Source organism: Penaeus japonicus, unplaced genomic scaffold (assembly GCF_977035675.1).
Source record: "Penaeus japonicus unplaced genomic scaffold, GWHDUDI00000001_assembly GWHDUDI00000021, whole genome shotgun sequence".
NCBI lineage: Eukaryota > Metazoa > Arthropoda > Malacostraca > Decapoda > Penaeidae > Penaeus > Penaeus japonicus.
The window spans coordinates 19,246,969-19,256,968 of NW_028234423.1; the positions used below are offsets into that span (position 1 = coordinate 19,246,969).

Below are 10,000 nucleotides of genomic sequence, written 5' to 3' on the forward strand. Positions count from 1 at the left end.
CGAACCCTCACAGCCCCCCCCTCCCCCGGCCCCCTTGACCCCCCCCCTGCCCAGCGCCTCACCGTGAGCCTAGATCGTTTTTGGTTAATTTATGCAAAAGTTTACTCCCCCCCCCCTCTCAGCCCCGTCCCTCCTCATTCCCTGTCCCCTCTTTCTTCCCACCCTCTCCTATTTCCCCTCACCCCCACCCTCTCAGCTGGAGCGTCCGTGAATAATTAGTATCCCCCCCCCCCCCCCGTGTTGTCTCGCCTCGCGTTCGGCAGCGGCGGTCGGGAGGCTGCGCTGCGTCGCCGCGGAGTCTCAGCGCCCCCCGAGCAGGCCTTCTCTCTTCTGTCGCCTTCTCTTCCTCTTTCTTCCCCCCCCCCCTCTACCCTCCACCCTACCTTTTTCCCCTTCTTTTTCGTTTTGATTCTTTATCATCCGCATTTCACATCTTCCTCCTCTTCCTTTCATCTCTTACTTCTTCTTTTCATATCTCCCACCTCTTCACTCCTTCCTCCTCCTGCCTCCGTGTTCTGCAGGACAAGGACAGGAAAAACGCGAGGAAGCTCAAGCGGCGACACCGGCAGGGGGATGGGCGAGGGTGTAAAGTGGTGGCAGGGCGAGAGTGTAGAGTGGTGGCAGGGCGAGAGTGTAGAGTGGTGGCAGGGTGGGCAGCAGAGTAGCAGAGGCCCCGCGAAGTATGTGAACACGGCTGGAGTTACATAGCGCCGCCCGCCCACCCGCCCGCTCGCTGCCTTCCTCATCTCCATGGAAATTCCTCCAAACGCGTCCGAATCCTACGTCAGCGACCCGGCGTGGTGGCTGTGGCCACGCTGACGGACACACACACACTCACACACACTCACGTACACACACATGGACATGTGGACGCACACGCACACGCACACGCACATATTCACGCACATGCGCACGTCACAACACTATTACGTGTTCTGGATGAAGGAGTGTTAGAGTGGAAAAGATTTGCCCTTACTGCCGCGAGAAGGAGCAGCAAGAAGCGGGAGACGAAAGAGGGGGGGATGGAAGAGGAGGGAGAGAAAGTGGGGAATAGGGGGGGATAAAGCTTTTTAAGTAATAGCAAGCTGTAATATGTCTTGACCTGACGTTGTGGGACACGGAGATGTTGTGTAGAGATGTCGGGGCGAGGAGAGGGAGGGGGGGGAAGGGCAGGAGGCAGCACTCAACTTCCTCTCATTTTTCCCCTCTTCTCCTTTTCACAAACTTACCGACGTAGCATACATTATCTACGTATGTGGCTTGTCTGTTTATATATATTCCTCTCTCTCTCTCTCTCTCTCTCTCTCTCTCTCTCTCTCTCTCTCTCTCTCTCTCTCTCTCTCTCTCTCTCTCTCTCTCTCTCTCTCTCTCTCCTCTCTCCTCTCTCTCTCTCTCTCTCTCTCTCTCTCTCTCTCTCTCTCTCTCTCTCTCTCTCTCTCTCTCTCTCTCTCTCTCCCTCTCCCCCTCTCTCCCTCTCCCCCTCTCTCCCTCTCTCCCTCCCTCTCCCTCCCTCTCTCCCTCTCTCCCTCCCTCCCTCCCTCCCTCTTCTCCCTCTCCCTCTCTCCTGTTATTGTTCTTTCTTCCTCTCCCTTACCATTTCCTCTCGCCCCCTCTTCATCTCCCTTCCCCTCTCTTTCTCCCTCTCCCTCTCCTTCTATTCCCCCCCACTATGTCCTAAAGATGACAGCGTCCTCGGGGGAAGCGAGGGGGAGGGGGGGGGGGAGAAAGCCAGGCTGAGAGGTGGAAGAGGCCTAAGCAAGACCTCGCCTCGGAGTATGGAGGCTGTGAGGAGAAATGAGGTTGAGTTCGTCACGAGGGTTGAGGGGGTTATGAGGCAGGGAAGGCTGGGATGGGTGGGTTGGGGGAATTGTGAGAGGGTTTTATGAGGTTGGAGAGGGGGGGGGGGTGCATGTGCGATTGTGAGGGTTGATGATCAAGAGGAAAGGTTGGGGAGGGTGGGTGATGTAGCTGTGTGAGAGAAAAAGAGAGAGAGAGAGAGAGAGAGAGAGAGAGAGAGAGAGAGAGAGAGAGAGAGAGAGAGAGAGAGAGAGAGAGAGAGAGAGATGTCAGAGTTGTAGCACGATGGAAGTGTTTAATTTATTCATTATGTTTTATTTTGGAGGGTGTGAATTATCCAACCTTTTTTTATCCTTCACATATTTATTTTGGCCGTCAGAATGCACTCCACGTCGGCTTTTACTAGATATCCTAGTTGGAAAATAATAGCACGAAGGAAAATGTCTATTGCGGATCATGCGATTGTAAGGAAATAGGATAGATAGGATAGAAAAGGGAGGGCGTTGTACAAGAGAAACGCATGGAACTCGCCTTTCGCTGTATAGGATGATAGGCAGCGCTTCCGTAAGAGCGATGCATCGTATGAATATGTAGTAAACGTGTTTCAACATAACTGCCATGCACGTAGTTTTCCGAGTGAAAAATGGATTAGTTTGTGTCTGTGTGTGTCTCTGTGGGTATACGTATGTGTATGTGTGTTTATTTATGTGCATGTCCTTGTGTATAGGCACGCGTGAAGCCTAAGCCTGTGCCGGCGCGAGAGTCGGAACACAGAACTTGTTTAATGTCCCCGAGACAAGAATGAATCAACAATTTTTTCCTCTCCCATCTCGGGATTCCTTTGTGTACATTCGAGGCGGTGGTGTCGGCGCCGGCTTCGTCGCACTGTAATTAATGTCTTCGTTATGAATCTCGTCCTGTATGTGGGGCGCGTGTGATGCTTGGATCTCTACGAAAATTTGCTTTACGAGCGAGCGAGTCCGCGAAGGCCTGCGCTGGAAACCCAGTCCGAATGGGTGGGCGTGTGTTTGTGTGCGCGCTCGTGTTCGGGCGGGTTGGGGGCGGGTGGGGCGGGGTGGGGGAACAGAACGAAGCCTCGGCGCACCATTTGGGATGGAGGAGCCGTTTTCCGAGAGCCATATTTTAGGGGGCGGGGAAAAAGGCGCGCACGGCCCCAGCGTCGGGACAGCGCCACCATGATCTCTCCCTGGCGACCCGCGGCTGCTGTGTTATGTTGTGTGGTGTGTGTGTGTGTGGGGGGGGGGGGTGCTGTGGTGAGGGAGAGGATAGTTGTGTGTGTGTTATGTGGGGGGGAGGAGGGGCATTGTGTCTGTGTGTGTGTGTATGTGGGATGAGGGATAGTGTGTATGGGTAGGGGGGTTGTAGTGTGTGTGTGTGTATGTGTGTATGGTTGTAGTGGTGTGTGTGTGTCTGTGTCTGTGTGCATGCTTGTGCGAACAGGTACGGATGTTTGTTTATTTGGCGTTTCAATTTTATTTCCGGCAACTACTCATGCATATCTATAGCCGGTTGAAAGATAGGGCACACCTCCAGCACAGGAATAGCTACAGATCACTCTCCCTACTAGCTATCGTTTATTTCGGGAGCTAGTTTTAGGCACTAGTACTAGTTTGAATATAGTGTCCCCGGACCCGTGTTTAGGTGTTGTCCCTGGGTCGGCAGTGAAGGGGCAGGGGAAGCAGGGAAGGAGGGAAGTGGCCCTGTTTCCCCCCAGCATTAGAGAGCGCTGGCAAGGGCTGTCAAAAACGCCCTCCATAACTTTCCCGCGTATTTACTAGAAGAGGGGGAGGAGGAGGGGAGAGGTGGAAGGGCAAGGGGGAGGAGGAGGGGTACAGGAGGCATGGTACAGGAGAAGGAGGCGGAGGAGAAGGAAGGGGAGGGGGAGGAAGCATGTAAGAGGAAGAGGACGGGGAGAGGGGGTTTAGGGGAAGGGGAAGAGGAAGAGGGAGAGGGGGTATGTAAGCGGAGGTGGAGGTATAGAGGTGGGGGGGGGGCGTGCAAGAGGGAGTTGAGGAGAGGGAAAGAGAGGGCATCTGGGAGGAGGGAGGAGGAGAGGGAGGTTGGAAAGACACAGGCCAAGGTGGCGAGAGCGCCAGAAGAGAAACTGGCGGGGGAAGGAGGATGGTGAAGGGATAATGACGAGGAAGGTGAATGTAATGTGACCCTTCTGAGCTTTCTCTCCCCTCCCCTCCCCTCCCCTCCCCTCCCCTCCCCTCCCCTCCTTTTTGCCTCTCCCTATCCCCTACAGCCACAAGGGGAATAAATGAATGGATGAGGTGGGATTGAATAGAACAGAGATGTAAAGGTCAGGAGAGAATAATAAAGAAGCAAGTGTTCAAAAGACGCCATTAACGCTGTGACCGGATCTGTTTAATCTTTTTTTTTTTTTTTTTTTTTGTAAGGCGAACGACTAGGAAAAGGTGGGATGTAGCGTGACTTTTTAATCATTAGATTTAAAAATTATGTACAGCAATTAAGAGCAAAGGCATAAAAAAGAAAAAAAAGGCATGAAAAAAAGTAGAGAAAATGCACCGGGTGTAAAAAAGGTAGCGGCTCTGACGACGAGTGATAGTGAAACGTGGAACTCGATCCGTAGAGTTTAGTTGCGGTGCGTGAGCGCCGTGTGTGGAGGGCGAATACATGCCGGAGAGTGGGAGGCGGGTAACTGGAAAGATAAAGAAGAAAAGGGGAGAAAGACGGAAACGAATAAAAAGCAACAGCAAAATGAGAAGGAAAATGGGGTGTGTAGAAGGAGAGTTACGACGTAGAAAGAGAAGGTGCAGAAATTGGAAAGTTGTGAAACTAGTAATGTTATTAGTAAGAAATAGAGCAAAAGAGATCCAGAGGAAGGAAACAGGAAAGGGCAAATAAAGAGAAATGCAAGGAAATGACACAGAAACGGAGAACAAGAGAATTGAGTCAGAGAAGGGGATTGACAATCCCAGGAAGAAAAGAAGCAAGAAAAGAAGGAAAGTAAGAGAGAAGAAGGAGAATGGGAAGAGGAAGGAGGCAAAGAATAAGGATAAGGAGGAGGAGGAGGAGGCGGCGGCAAGGAAGAGCCGGCAGGACGAGAACGGGGGCGGTGGCTGGATGTTGTAGCCAAGTTACGAGGGAAGTTTGAGTAAAGTTATGGGCCAAGTTTAGGGGATATTGCCCTTACTTCTCCCTGTGCCACTACGGATTATCCGGGGAAACAATAATAACCACTTTCCTTACTCACTTATTTAGGCCACCACTTCCTTCCCTTGCCGCCCCCTCCCCCTTTTCCTTCCTTCCTTCCTTCCCTCCTTCCTTCCTTCTCCCGTTTCTTCGCCGACGCTGTTTCGCTGTGACGGCAGGTTTTACTCTACTTGTGAGATTATAGTGAATGAACGACCCGAGGGTTAATATCGTGCTGTTTGCCGTCATTATGATTGAGCATGGAAGTTTCAGTAAATTATATTGATTTGACTTCTGTATGTCGATAGCATTATTTAATTGGTGTATCAGTTTCAGCTTTATTTATTTTCGTGTGAAGGATTATTGTTTATTGCCCAATTTACGTTTCATTTACGATAAGCCTTTTATACTAGGAATTACCTTTTGAACTCCCCATTCATCTCTTTGTCTCATCATCAGTTTCAGTTTTTTCTCCTGTCTTTTCTCTTCCTCCTCCTCTTCCTCCGTCCCCATTTATTTCCTTATCTTCTTCCTTTTTTCCCTACTCCCTTCATCCTCTCTTCTTTTGTCCTTACTTCCTCCATCTTTATCCTCCCCATCTTCCTTTCCCTCCACCCTCCTTTTTTTCCCCCTTTCTTTATCCTTCCACCCTCCTCTTCTTCCCCCCTTTCCTCCTCCCACCCTCCTCTTCTCCCCCCTTTCCTCCTCCCTCCACCCTCGTCTTCCCCCTCTCCTTCTCCTTCCACCCTCATCTTCCCCCTCCTTCCTCCTTTCCTCCCTCCTCATCTTCCCCCTCCTTCCTCCTTTCCTCCCTCCTCATCTTCCCCCTCCTTCCTCCTTTCCTCCCTCCTCATCTTCCCCCTCCTTCCTCCTTTCCTCCCTCCTCATCTTCTCCCCCCTTTCCTCCTCCCTCCACCCTCGTCTTCCCCCTCTCCTTCTCCTTCCACCCTCATCTTCCCCCTCCTTCCTCCTTTCCTCCCTCCTCATCTTCCCCTCCTTCCTCCTTTCCTCCCTCCTCATCTTCCCCCTCCTTCCTCCTTTCCTCCCTCCTCATCTTCCCCCTCCTTCCTCCTTTCCTCCCTCCTCATCTTCCCTCCTTCGCCGGGTGCAGGTGGCGGCCAAAGTTTATGTGCTGGTGTTAGTTATTGTTTTCTGACACACAGTCCGCCGCTGATTTTGGCGCGGAATGTCGACACGCGGGGAAGGGGGGAGGGGGAAAGGGAGGGAGTGGGAGAGGGGGAAAGGGAGGGAGTGGGAGAGGGGGAAAGGGAGAAAGGGAGGGAGTGGGAGAGGGGGAAAGGGAGGGAGTGGGAAAGGGGGAAAGGGGGAAAGGGAGGGAGTGGGAGAGGGGGAAAGGTAGGGAGTGGGGGAGGGGGAGAAGGAGAGGGAGAGGAGAGATTAGGAGAACGGGAAAAGAGAGCGGGAAGGATAAAAAGGGATAGGGATGGGGAACGTAAGGTAGGGAGGTGGGGTTGAAAGGAAGGGTAAGGGATGAAGAAAATGGGGTGGAGGAGGAGGAGGAGGAGGAGGAGGAGGAGGAGGAGGAGGAGGAGGAGGAGGAGGAGGAGGAGGAGGAGGAGGGGGGGGGGAGGGGAAGGGGGGAAGGAAGGGGAGAAAAAAGGGTAAGAAGGGAAGAAGGTAGGATGGTGGGGGGGGAATAAATAGGGGGGGGGGGGGAGGAGAGAAGATTAAACGTTATTAAGGCATTTCTTCTTTTTACCTTTGCTTATTTATGATGATTGTGATGATGTGGCTGTAACATGAGACACTGTCATACAGACAGACTAGACCTACATCTCCTTATTCAATCCTGTTATTCATTCTCGTGTTCTTGCTTTCTCTCTGTCTTCTTACCTTGTGTCTTGTGCTTCATTTTTTTTCACCCTAATGACAAAATTGAGGATGGGAGAGGAAGAGGGAGAGGGAGGCGGGGGAAGGGGGAGGGGGTGAGATAGGAGGTTAGATTAATGACATGATCCACACGTTGAAGGTTAAGGGGAAGCTCCTCCCACCTCTTCCCCTACCCAATCCTCTCCCCAACTCCTTTTTATTCTCCTTTTAATCCGCTTCCTCTTTTTCCTCTTTTTCCTCGTTTCGTTACCTATCTCGTTGATGATGCCATCGCTGTATCACCCTCTCTCTCTCTCTCTCTCTCTCTCTCTCTCTCTCTCTCTCTCTCTCTCTCTCTCTCTCTCTCTCTCTCTCTCTCTCTCTCTCTCTCTCTCTCTCTCTCTCTCTGTCTCTCGTGCGCACATACATACATACATATTTATGATTACAATATCTTGTTCCTATTCCACAACCTAATCCCATTCCCCCACTCCCTCACCTACTCTTTCCACTTACCCTCCTCCCCCCACCCCCATCACTCCTCCCCACCTTCCCACTCTCCCTCACTTCCCAAATCCTCTCCCCACTTCCCCACTCTTCTCCCCACCTTCCCACTCCTCTTCCCACCTTCCCACTCCTCTCCCCACCTTCCCACTCCTCTCCCCCATCTCTTCCCCACCCCACCCCACCCCACCCCCATTCCCCCGTGGCTTCCAGCGGTGGCGGCAGCGCACAAGACGAACTCTCTAGGCATTGTTTGGCTAACTTTAAAATGGGACCGTCATTGCTTCCCCCTCCCTCTCTCCCTCCCCCCTCCCTCCCTCCCTCCCTCCCTGTCTTCGCCTCCGCCTCTTGCCCTTGTCCTCGTCTTTCTTTTCCTTTATTTTCTTCTTTTCAGTTTATATGTATTTTTCTTTTTTTTCTTTTTTTTTCTTCACTGATCGTTGTTGATGTGGAAGTAGGGAAAGGGAGAAGGAGGGGGAGGGTCGGAAGGGGGAGTGGGAGGAATTGGTGGTGGTGCTTCAGTCCAGCAGCTCTTTTTCTCCCTACCTGCCTACCTCTCTCTCTCTCTCTTTCTTCCTCTTCCTCTTCCTCTTCCTCTTCCTCCCTCCCTCCCTTCTTATCTACCTACCCAAGTCCCTCCTCTTCCTCACCCTTCCTTTCCCCTTCCCTCCCCACCCTTCTTCCCTCCTCTCTCCTCCCCTTCTGCCCCTCACCATCCTACCTTTCTTCCTACCTAAAGCCTCACTTCCTTTCTCTTGTTCCTTTTCTCAAAGTTGTCACCCTCTCCCCTCTCCCCTCTCCCTTCCCCCCTTTTTCCCTTCCCAAGGCCTCCCGGGCTTTGGTGTGCGGGCGTGCATATTTTAGGCCCATTTTCCCGTCCTCACCCCCTCCTCCTCCCCCTCTTCCTCCTCCTCCCCCTCATCTTCCTCCTCCTACCCCTCTTCCTCCTCCTCCTCCTCCACCTCCCCCTCATCTTTCTCCCCATCCCCTTCCCCCTCCTCCCTCTCTTTCTCTCTCTCCACCTCCTTCCTCCCCCTCCCCCTCCCCCTTGGCGAGCGGCCGCCCGATAACTTTCCTCCACCGCCCTCCATAACTTGCGCCTTCTCCGGGAAAAGTTTTTAAAACCCCCAAACGCTTTCATGCAGGCAAACAGTTGTTGCTGGCGGGGCTCGTTATTTACTGCCTCGTTGTTATTGTTTCTCTCGCTCTCGCTCTCGCTCTCTCTTCCTTGTTCTCTCTCGCTCGCTCCCGCTCTCTCTCTCACTTGCTCTCGCTCTCTATTCTCTCTCTTCTCTCTCTCTCACTTGCTCTCTATTCTCTCTCCTCTCTCTCTCCTTTCTTTCTCTCTCTCTTTTGTTGTCCTCTTCCTGCACCCCCCTTCCCCCTCCACCCTCCTTCCTGTGTTTACTTTTCCAGTTGTTACATCAATTTTTATTTTTCTCTTTTCTCTTCTTCTTTTTCCTCTCTTTTACTCTTCATTGCTTTTATTGTTGCTGTCTTTGTTCTAACTGGGTTATATGTTGTTTCTTTATTTTTGTTTTTATTTTTGACTGAGTTGCACCCTTTCAGTTCTCTCTCTCTCTCTCTCTCTCTCTCTCTCTCTCTCTCTCTCTCTCTCTCTCTCTCTCTCTCTCTCTCTCTCTCTCTCTCTCTCTCTCTCACTCTCTCACTCTCTCTCACTCTTTGTAATCTCTTTTGTAGTTTTGTTTTTGTCACATTTTTGTGTGAAGTTTTTTTCAGCAGTTTTGCAGTGATCACGGGGAAACTTTTTTTTAATGGTCGTTTTTCATATTTCTATTTTTCTCTCGCAGCTTCGCCCTTCGTGGCTCTTCGTTTGTTTGTCGTGCAACTGATTTTCCATTTTTATTTTATTCTTTTTATTGCATGATTTTAAGAGTGAGTTCACGTTAATACGTCCGCCCTCTTGCCCTTGACGTCCTTTGCCGTTCCTCACTCTTTCTCTTCCTCTTTCCCTCACTCCCTCCAGTTCTTTCTCTGTCTCCCTTTCCTTTTTTCCTCTTTCTCCCTTTATCCTTCCTCTCATCCTTCTTTACTTTCTCTCTTCCTCCTTCGCCTTCTCCTGCTCCTCCTTCCTCGTCGTCCTCCTCCTCCTCTTCCACCTCCTCCTTCTCCACCTCATCCTTTTCTTCCCCTTCCTCCTCCCCACCCTCTGCTTCCCTCCACCCGATTAATAATTAATATTAACCGCCCGTTTTTCCCTCCCTTGCAGATGTGGGTATCGAGCTCTGGCAGACGCAAGCACAGTGACACAGTACACAGGAGCGGCACGTAAACCTCGTCTGTTAAAATAGCTAGGTCAGTAGGCCTATGAACTTTTTTTTTTTTTTTTTAAGTGTCTGACCTTGTTGGGTGAGTATTTGCCCCAGTGCATGTCCGAGTTCGTTCCTACTTTTTTAAAACATCAGACACGTGTCTCTTCTTCAAATAGATATATTTTGTGTATTATATATTTTTTGCCATTTTGATGTGTTGTGTTTGAGAACTTTTTGAATTTGTGAATTTGCCTTTGGATTCAGCAGTTGACAAACTCATTATTTTTATGCAATTAATTCTGTTACATAAAATCAAACCTTAGACATGTATTTGTAAGGTGACCTCCAAAGTTAATCCCCACTTATTCTGTCTTTGCTTATGTGTCTTTGCAATTCCTTCTGTCGTTGCAGCGCTC

At 51.0% G+C, this 10,000-nt stretch overlaps 1 protein-coding gene across 6 annotated transcripts in view; it reads left to right on the top strand.

Annotated features, from left to right (window-relative positions):
- The window catches only part of LOC122249886 (uncharacterized), a 370,052-nt gene that overhangs the window by 349,411 nt on the left and 10,641 nt on the right, over positions 1-10,000 (top strand). For all 6 annotated transcript variants that reach the window (XM_086549173.1, XM_086549172.1, XM_086549171.1 and 3 more), the window contains one exon: positions 9,542-9,627. The gene's annotated coding sequence lies outside the window, so the exon portion shown is untranslated. The remainder of the gene's footprint in view (positions 1-9,541; positions 9,628-10,000) is intronic.